Source organism: Indicator indicator, chromosome 14, assembly GCF_027791375.1.
Source record: "Indicator indicator isolate 239-I01 chromosome 14, UM_Iind_1.1, whole genome shotgun sequence".
Taxonomy (NCBI): Eukaryota; Metazoa; Chordata; class Aves; order Piciformes; family Indicatoridae; genus Indicator; species Indicator indicator.
In genome coordinates, this window is record NC_072023.1 from 11,440,888 (window position 1) to 11,451,079 (window position 10,192).

A 10,192-nucleotide genomic window follows, 5' to 3' on the forward strand; every position below is an offset into this window, starting at 1 on the left:
CTTCTGATCAGGCACACAAGAGCCAGCAAAACCTAACTCTTACAGATCTGTGCCCAGTTGCTGATAGCACCTAAAAAAAGTGCCAGCTTGGCCCCAAATCATGCCTGCAGCAAGTTATTTATCAAATTCTCTTTCATGTGGACCCTCTAGCATTTTAGCAAAGCTAAGCACACACTTGAGCCCTTTCTCTCTCTCTGCCTCCTTTAGTTAAATTTTAGGTGGCTTGATACCTCAGAAATCCATCCATCACCCACACTTAGTGGAAGGAGACCAGCAGAGACCACAAGAGCCTGGGAAGGGAGTTAGAGAGACCTGCACATCAGGCAGGTTGAAAATAAAACAATTATCACCAACCCCAAAGACTGAAACACAAGGTACTTAAGACATTAACCATTAAAGCAGATAGACCAAGCAGTGAGGAAAATGTGTTAAAAAAAAGAAAAAAAAAAAAAAAGAGAGAGAGACCAAGGAGGTAAAATTTGACCAGTTGTTTGCTGGGAATTTTTTGTTTAATATGAGTGTAGGAAGCACTGCACCAAAAAGGCCTTAACATGAAGCCCTGGATTACAAGTAATTGGTGCAAAGCACAGACATTTTGAGGGCCTGCAACCCCACAGCAGGACATGAAACAGCAATGGCCACAGCAAGCCTGGCTGTCCAGATTTGAAGGCAAGCTGGCCAGCTGAAGAGCTTCAGGTGACAGTAAGCCCACTAGACCTCACAGTCTGTTACTTCAATGTCCTATTATGCACATAAAATGTTATTTTGGTGGGGGGTTTGTGTTTGTTTGGGTTTTAGCTTCATTAAATAAATCGAAGTTTTATATACTTTCTTCCTAAGGAGATACTTGGTGGTTGTCAAACTCTGGCTCTTCATGGTTCCTGGGGTCTCTGGGCCCTTATTAAACAGTCTGCAAATGGTAATTAAACGAAACAAGTCTATGAGCTCAGCAGCCACTATCCCCAGTTTGCATCTCCCCTGGAAAATTGTGGTGGTCTGCAAAGCAAAAATTATAAAAAACATCTGCTCTGGCTCCCACACAGCCTTCACTTAGCCTTCTCCTGAGTGTGCTAAGCAGCACAATCATAAATCATCTCACCAGGGTTTTCAGGCCTCTGTTGATGGATGGGTTATGAACACTGAAGCTGGCTGTTGTTGCAGTCTTACTAGCCCTGTACAGAGTGGATCAGCTTATGGCTAACAGGGCTTTTCTGCATTCCCCCTGCAGGGATTGTGGAACCTCTGCATAACTCATCACCTTTGAGCACTACACACCATCTCTGTGCTACCTCCAGCATTTTCAGGTTGTTTTCCAAATAATGGGTGAAGGCACTGAGTCTCACAGGGCTACAGGTCTTCCAGAAACCTGTTGGACATTTTCCTTCAGACAATGTTCTCCAAGAACAGTTACAGCTCAGATACTGCTGAGCTAGTTACAGGCATGCTATGTGCACTGCATCAACTTTAGCATTACTTTTCTTTGTAACGTTACTTCTTACTTAAGCAGGGACCATGTATCTTCACCTTTAACCCAGCTTCAGTGGAACCTTTGTAAAATATCAACCCATATCAGTGAACATCTAGGCTATACCCCACACTAAGAGTTCTGGTATTTTACTCCTGGGTTTCTCTATTTTTTTCCAACTATCAACTACAAAGAGTTGGTGGTGACTCACAGTGAGTCACCATCGCAGGCAAGGAAGTTTGCTTCCCAAAGTTAAAATAGCACAATGTCAAAGAAACCAAAGCGAAGTGCATCTCTTACCTCTTTTGTCCTTTGTACCTTTCCATTTTTAATCTTGTACATCAGCCACACCAAACTCCACTCTTCTGTAAAGAAAAGCAAAGCCAAACTGTTCATCCCCCAGACATGGAAATTCCAGAGGTATTGATCTCTACTGGTACAAGGGCTTCACCAAATGAAATCTAGCAGAAATAGTAAAAATTACAGCCTTTTTAAAACCTGCCAAACAACTACAGGAGGAAATGAGAATTTTCTGTGTCTTATTAATGTCCTGCTGTTTTAGGAAAAATTTGACATATTTTATTTAATTTCAGGATTTTCGCTGATTTCCTGATTTTGCCTTGTCTGTGGTTAGTTATTTTTCTTTCCTCCCATTCTTAGAGAATTTGAAGAGGTTAAAAAGAACACACACATACAAAAATTGGGAAACTCAAAAAAAAAGATAAACTTTTTCTTCATTTGACTGCCTTTTTCAGATGTTTTTGAATGGGAGCAAACAATTAGGCAAAAAGGCCTTGAACTAAACATAAATAGCTAAAAAATGGTGGGGCATGACCAAGATGGGAAGATGAATCAGAAGAATGGGCATTTCCTAAAAGGAGAACACCCCACTTTAGACTGTACCTCCTCACCCTCCTGTTGCCAAAGCAGAGGTTATTTGCAGGCTGACCAGCTCTTCTGCTCTCAGCTGCTGCCAAGCCTTTCTTTCTCAGAAAGCCTCTCTCCATGCCCAAGATAGGTATCAGGAGCATCTGGACCCTGATTCTTGCCAGGTGGAGAGAGAGAGCAATGGTGGCACTGATGTGGCCTTGCCTCAATTCTTAGTGTGCCCCTGATAAACACAAGACATACTTACAAAAGCATTTTGCCTTAGGCTGGGAAAAACTGTTTTCATTTTTCATAGTTGTCCAAGAAATTACAATGAACAAATGGCTCCCTGTCACTGGTTATGTGAGCAAGCTGCACCAAAACCTAAGGCATGATTCTTGCACCCAGTATTGCCATTTCCTCGCTGTGGTAATTCAAACTCCCCACCTCTGTCCCTTCTACAACTCTGTTGCTCCTCTTGCCATGCCTCAGGAAAGGCCTCAAGTCTTTCCATGGTGCACCCAGGTCTCCCATGGAGGAGCTGCCACAGCCTCTCATAGGGATGTTGTGGGAGTTTACACCTCCCAGCCAGACATCTGAGGGGTCATTTCTATCTGTAGCATAGGGCTAGGTCCTATACATTGCTATGAATTTAGAAAAGGCAGGCTACTAGTTAATGACTAACAAAACCACCACAATCAACACATCTGCTTACATTCTCGGGGTATACCATCTCTGGAGAGGACAAGCCTCACTGTCAGCTCAGCCACAGCACTGCCAGGGTGGCAAGGACAGGCAGGCAGTTACTCACAGGGCTTCCAAGTGGCAATGGCTCTTATATCTCTGCCATCCCTGGCCTGCTGGGTATGGCTTCCATTGGTTTTCCTTGCCCCAGGGCTTGGCTAGAGCCATTGGTCTCCGCCAGCCTTGTCTCTTTCTCATAGAGGTGGACATGAAGGACCATGTCTGCCACATTATGTTGGCTGCCTGTGCCTGTCTCACTGCAGTTCACAGTGGGAGGCTTTGCAGGACACAAAATGGTGTTTCCTCCTACAGGAAGGGAGAAAAGCATTTTTTTTTTTTTTTCCACAGTGCCTCCCAAGGGCCAAAGAGCCTTGTACCAGAGCAACACCAGGGAAAAACTCCCTCAAAGTAGGGTGCACTGGGAGTGAGGCTGCAGGGCCCCTGTTGTGCTAGGCAGGATCCATGGGGGCAGCTCAGCCTGGCCCAGCCCCAAGGGCCAACTTTCACCAGCGTCCCACCGGCCGTTTTATCCTGGCCTAATTTATTTGTTATGAATAATTACAGCTCCCCTTTCCCCTCCCCTCCGGCCTGGGCACAAAGCAGCTCTCTCCCCAAAAGGCAGCGGCATGTAGAAGTTTGTTGTCCCATCTCCATTAAACTGTATGCTCTCCGCCCGCCGGCCATAATGCACTTCAGATCAGTCGTTGATGCAATATATTTTCCAGGATAGGCTTTTGTTTTCTTTCTTGGCTGCTCACCCTCTTTCTGTGGTCAGTTTTGCTCATTTCTCTTGTAAGCTGTCTAGAGGCAGAGAAAAGGCTTTCAGTTTTAAGCAGTTTCCTTTTCAGTTCCCCTTTATTGAATTCCAACCTCCATTTTTTTTTTTTTTAAAAGCATAGGAACATCATTTATCTTGGACTTTAAGTTGCAGGGGCCTTCAAGGGGCTTCTTTTTTTCTTTCCCAGCTGCATTTGTTGACACACAGTCAATCTGGTTTTTGCCTTCGTTCCCCCTCTTCCCCCCAGCAGGCCATAAAGTATCGACAGCTGTGCCCTTTATTAGCATAGCCATTTTAAGCACAACAAGGGGGAAGAGACTAAATATATTACAGCCATTACCTCTGTCAAAAAGTGACAATTTTAAAACATTTTAGCTTTTCACTGGGAAAGCTGGCAGCACAAAAGAAAGTGCTATAATTTTATTGTAAATGCTTTTTAAATATGGGTCACTTGGCCATAATCAATAGAAAGGATGGAAAAGTTCAAAGCTTGAGAACAGTTCAGGCAGATAGCAGAATTTTTTTTTTTTCTAAAGGGCTTGTGTTTAAAATATGCTAATTGGGGCAAAAATACAACAGTGAGAAGCATGCAAAATAAGATCTTGTTCCTGGCGGTTTTGTTTTCCGTACAGCCCTGTTCATGCTTTTCCCATCTACTTATAAGTGTGTTTTACAGCTTGGATGGGAATTATTCCTCCCCAACAGGGTGTTATGAACTGAGAAAACAGGAGAGAATCCAGGCAGTCACTACTCTTGTCCCAAAAAGAGGAAAAAAATATGAACTACTGGTTTTTGTTTTTTTTTTTTTTTTTCCAAATGCCTTTGGAAGTGTGGGATGCTGCAGCACTGTGACTTACCAGGCAAGACCACTTCTTGAGCACAAAATAATCCTGAAGCCTTAGAATCCTGGTACTTCAGATTCAGGTTTGGATGCTTACACTTGCTGGCTTTTATATGGCAGCAACTTCTATTTTAAGCTTCCAGAATGAAGAACTGTCCTTTTTGATTAGATGTGGACTGACACCCACAATCAGCATCTGGTAGGAGCTTTAAAAGGTAAAAGAGGACTTACAGATGCCCTGAAGCCTGTGGATCTTGGCTGCTTTTGTTTTAATATGTAATGGGTTTATCAGCCAAGGAGGAAGGAGCAATCTCAGCAGGGTTTATTTTGAATGCCTTCACCTTCCTCTCAATTTGTAACATCTGGAAAGAACTTTTAAGTCTTTTCTCTCTCTAATCTGTACTTCCCTAATTACAAATTTTGCTGGAACTTTCACTTTGCTTTTTGAATTTCAGAACACATGCAAAAGTTGGCTTATACCAAGGCGAGTTGTTAAACACACTCCCAAAAGTAAGGCTGCTTTAAAGACTCTATTTAAGCAAAAGTCCATAAAATCCTATACACAATATTATACTATAGTGGTTCCTGGGGGCCTGTATCCCACTGCACTGAGCACTCTGAATTTGAAGGAGAGAGCAACAGAACATCTTGCTCTGGCAAGAGTGTGGTCTATGGCAAAGGGGAAATGGGAAGGAATTCTCACCACCCATCTTTTGGCAACCAATTTAGCAGTTAAATGTAACCAGCTGGTCTCCCCAGGCTCCCTCTGTAGTCGAGGGAGGGAAAGCAAAGCTCCTGCAGAGGGTCATTCAGTGCACCCAAATTAGCCTTACTCTGAATTGTCCTCCCTCTCATCCGTGACTGGAGAAGGAGTTTGAAGAGACTACCCGGGTAATTTAGCCAGCTAAGATGGGTGGTCTGAATAATTCCTTCCCCACCAACCTCTAAAAGCCTGCCTAGGTACCCCACAGAGATTGGCATGCTGTTGGAGGGATCCATTCCCAGGCATGTCAGCAGTTCAGTAATCTGTGCTCATGCCTACTCCAGAGAAAGTCAGAATGCTCAAAGGAGTTTACTTGGTCCTGTGGGACTCGGTAGCTCCCAGCCAGGACAGGGAGCTGACCTGAGCTGGGCACTGTCTACTGATGCTGTCCGAGCATTTGTGGGAATGGTCAGGTTGGGGAATTAATTTTTTTCCCCACCTGTCAAACTGCATCTGCTGACCTCAGGGCTGCCCAGGGGCCACTGAAATAGGAGTAGCTACAGGACAACCTGGCCCTCAGAGCCATCTCATGGTGGAATTTAAAGTGGCTCCCTTGCTGCACAGACAGGAGACACGGTTGGTCATACCTCCTTCCCAACAAAGAGGTTAAGTCTTCCTCATCCTCGCTTATATGGATCAAGGAAGAGGGGCTGGTTCTCAAGAAGGAAAACAAGTCATGGAGGTGTGGTGCACCTCCAAAATAAGGGATGGACATGCAACAGCCAAAGCAACCAAAAGCAATACCCTAATGAAGGCACAGCCTTCCATAGGGCCAAGTAACAGGTAAAAGTGAGGATTAACCAGACTCACCTGAAGACAGTGCTGCTGGTATTGAGAGGAGGAGCCCTGAAAAGCACTCAGCCATACTTCACATAGGCAATTGCCACCATTTTCCGTATCTTTCCAGGCTTTTCTGCCTGCTCATCAGCCAACACCAAGAGAGTCCTTCTGCATTCCTGCACACATGGAGGATACCTGGCAAAGCTAAAAGGACATCACTTCTGCCATGATTCCTGCTCTAAATATTACATCACCAAAATGAGAATATGCATCTTAAGGAGAAACAGCTTCAGGATGAGCAGCAGCTTTGCACCAAGAAACCAGGGAATGTTTCCTATCACTTTTCATAAGAACTAGAGCCATTCAAGAAACCAAGATGTTAATGCAACAAAGATTTTCATTTGCAGGATTACTTTTTTTCCTGAGAGTGAGCTGCATCTTTGCACTACTAACAAATCATCGTTTTTCCATGCTTGACCTGAAAAGAATCTGACCTGGGCAGCTGTTTAACTTGTTCTTCAGAAAGACTAGCAAAGTCTTCTGTCAACTGTTTGAACAGTGAAACTGTTTTTACAGCCAGCCTTATTAAAGCACAGGATTTTATTAGCTGTTTTGTGGTAATAAGGTGAAGGACAATGTTGTGGAATGTTCCTTCAGGAGATTTGGGATCTTGTATACTTCAGGGTTTACTTTTCCTCTTTTGGATTAGGATGCTTGGCAACCAAGGAATACGACAGCTTCATTGTAATATTCTCTTCCACCTCTGAAAACCAATTTTTCACCCGGGTAAAGGAAAACTATTGCTTGAAGAAATGTAAGATAAGTATACTATTGTCCAGTTTGGGTTTGAAGGGGTTTTTGGCCTTTTTTTTGTTGTTGTTTTTTAAAGCCATTGCACACCTTCAGGTACTTGCAAAAACTCCAGATATAGGGTGAAAAATCTACTATGGCCACACACATATGCAGCAATATTGTATATTCCAAACACCAAAGCTAATAACATGCTTTCCTCTCTGGCAAATATCTTCACAGGTCTGATAATATTCTCACAGCAACATTTTTAACAGACTGTAAACATCCTTTTTTTTTTTTTATTTTCCTGAAAACTGTTTTTGGGGCACACAAAGTTTCAATTAGCATTTGAGAATACCTGCCAGGAAGTTTTCATGAATGTTTAAAGAAATTCATCCGCATGATTTTGCAAAAGAACAAAACATTCTGACAATTTTCAGCAATTTCCCATCATCTTTTGTTTCATAACTCTAATAGGAAACAAAGAAAAGCAAAGCTTCCAAATCATTGAAGAGTTTTAATGAGGACTGGGTTACTTCAGACTGTTGATGCCAAAACAAAGACTGAAACATAAGTTTTTGTATTTGGGACTGACTGTGAATGGTTGTTTGGGAATGAAAGGTACACATCTCTGAAAACTGCTGGCTAACACCTTTACAGTCACCACCAGAAAATCTATTGACGTTTTACTCAGAAGAGTTCCTTTTTCTGATTATTTTCTGAGTCAACTATATAGCTGTTTTGGAAGAAAAATTGATGTGTGTATCTATACAATACCATTATTTCATAGAATACAGAAGAGCTCATACCATGTGGAATGAAATGCATCAGTCCAATACATATATGATGACTCTACCAGAACTACTGCCAGCAGAGCCAGCAAATCTTTCATTGCTCACCAGGACTGAGGCCACCAAGTGTAAAAACGTTCCAGGTCACAGAAGATTCTCATGGCCACATCCGACAGGAACTTTGGACGCCTGTTCAGTACAGATGGGGCACCTCTGTGCTCTCTTGGGGAGGAAAGAGAGAGCATTCCCCACACTGGTCAGGACCAAATCCTAATTTCACAGTAAACAAAGAATTCCAAGAGCTTTCTTTTGTCATCTTCTATTTTTTTCTTTTTCTTTTTAACTGCCAAATACTCCCTTTGCCTTGCTCCAGGTTCCCATCCATGAAAAATCTTAACACATGCATGGTTGTTTTGAAGAAAAAAACATCATACAGCACACAAAGAAGCAGATGCACTGTTGTGCTGGAGGAACTTTGTTCGTGATTTTCCCAGATCTCCAGCTGGTGCAGCTAAGGGTAGTTCAATGTTACATTTCAAAGATAAGGCAAAAATCTTACATCATCCCTTCCACAAACTATCATCTTGGAACAAGAGATGTCTTAGGATACCACACTATGGGAAACTCCACCACTATGCCATCCTGCACTATAGATCAACCTGCACTTCAGGCAACCCAATTTTGAAAACCACTGTTGAGTCAGAGGATTCAGGAAGAACCTTCTATGTTTGGTCTTCATTTTTTTTTCTTCTTAATTGAAGATAAACTAAAGACATGAACTGTTTATTGCAACTATTGTTGCCCTGTTGCAATTGACAGGAGCCAGATTACAAAAGCCTGATGCTATACCATTTGTAATGAGGTCCCTGGGGCCATTATTGTTTTATTAATCTCTTTAGTCAGCTAATTGTAGGAGCATACTCTACAACTTCTAAAGCAACAACCTGAGATTTTGCTCTTTTGTGCTCTGTACTCATCCCTCTATGGCAACCCATACAGCAGCCTATTACTAAAATAGCTGCTTCTCCAGCCCCAAGAAACAGCCTCCTCAGCTGATACCAAGATAGGATTTAATTCCTCGTTACCACAGCTAGTTAGGTTTTGCTCCTCCAGGAGGTTGCAGAAATTCCTTGCACCTGCAGTGCACTTAATACTTGCCTGTGCTGAGCTTAGAATAGTCAATGAATGATGTTAAATACCAAATCACATTTTTGGAGACAAAGCTTAAGATGCAGCTAGGCATATTTCTTGCTCCTGGACAACTATGATTACAGCATTATCAACAGATTGATGGGTTTTGCTTTAGCTGGCACTGTGTGTGAAGAGTAGCTGGCTTCCTTCTCACCCTATTCAAACGGTGATGCTCCATGTGGATGCAGCCAACAATATAGCCCAAGTCAAGTCATAACCCAAAACGCTGATGATTTTAACACTCAGAAAGGTCCTAGCATACAGAAATGTAGAATGATGATCCTAAGCTCCCTTTCCTTTGTGGTTTGTTTGTTGGTTTGTTTTTTTTTTTTTAGTCCTTTTGGAAGACTAAAAGGATCTGTGGAAGTTGCTCACATGTGCATCCACAACATTATTCCTACTAAGTCCTCTTTTTACAAGGTCTTTGAACACCAGTTTCCTTAGTTCAGGGAAACAAAAACAAACTGGAGAATCTTCACCAACCTCTGAAAGGTTTACAAGAATGGCATGCTTATGCTTCTGTGAAAAAAAAAAATAATTACAAATAGGACATGGGTTATTCTTCATGCAACTCATGCTAAGAGAAACACACAGAAAGAAACCAAGCAGGCAGAGGCAACAACAGCAGTGCAGCACGCCTAAAACTTTAATCTTTGTTTTTAAAGAATACAGAGTTGAAAGTGATGCTTCTTTCTCCTTCCCACCTATCCATTCTCTACTCCATTGCTTCCTAAATTCTCCCTAAGAGGAAATATTTCTTTGTTGATTAGTTTGACCCCCCTCCAGTGAGCTGTATTCATTAATCTCCAAAAGCAAGCCCCAGTTCAGTCGAATTTCACTTTAGTCCACTCCCATTCATGGCAGCATTTATGCATACAGACTTGAATGCTATTTTGAATAGGGATGTTTTCACTTAACCAGATATGGGGGTTGGGGAGGCATATTTGTGTAGTCTTAATGGAGGAGAGGAGGGAGGACATACAAATACATCACCTTGTTCCCAATTTAAAGAACATTTCAGCAGCAGTCAGTAACTGATGCATTGGTAAAATCTTAAGCAGCCGCTTAACCCCAGAAGGATGTAGCAATAAAAAAAAAAATCCAATCACATTTTTAAAAGGGTACCTCTGAAATCACTGCTGAATGCCAGTTAAAAAAGCTTCACAAGGTTGGTTAGACT